Source organism: Schistocerca serialis, chromosome 3 (genome assembly GCF_023864345.2).
Source record: "Schistocerca serialis cubense isolate TAMUIC-IGC-003099 chromosome 3, iqSchSeri2.2, whole genome shotgun sequence".
In the NCBI taxonomy this organism is placed as follows: Eukaryota; Metazoa; Arthropoda; class Insecta; order Orthoptera; family Acrididae; genus Schistocerca; species Schistocerca serialis.
In genome coordinates this window covers 655,678,027-655,678,557 of record NC_064640.1, presented here as the reverse complement: position 1 = coordinate 655,678,557, position 531 = coordinate 655,678,027, and positions in this window count along the sequence as shown.

Here is a 531-nt window from a genome sequence, read left to right as displayed (position 1 = left end):
GTTTGGTGGCCGTAGAAGTACGGTAAATTCGTCCTAGTGCTCTTCGTACTACGCACGTTCACTGCGAGCTGTGTGACATGTTGCATTGTCCCGCTGGTAGATGCCGTCGTGCACAGAAAAAACAAACTGCATGTAGAGCTGGACATGGTATCCAGGGTTAGACAGAAACTTGTGTTGCTCCACTGTGCCTTCCAAAATGACGAGATTACCCAGGGAATGCCACGAAAATATTCCGCAGACCATAACGCTCCCTCCTCCAGCCTGGACCCTTCGCTTTCAGACGGTCCACGGCATACACGCCAACAGCCATCTGTCCGATGGAGCATAAACGTGATTCAGCCGTAAAGCCAGCCTGATGACATTCAGTGGACGTCCAGTTGTGGTATCGCTGTGCAAATTCCAGCCTCCGTCACCAATGAACAGCAGTCAGCATTGGTGCGTGAACCAGGCGGCTGCTGCGGAGGCCCAGATGCAGCAACGTTCGCTAACGGTCGTTGAGGAGACACTGTTGGCAGCCCCTTGGTTCATCTG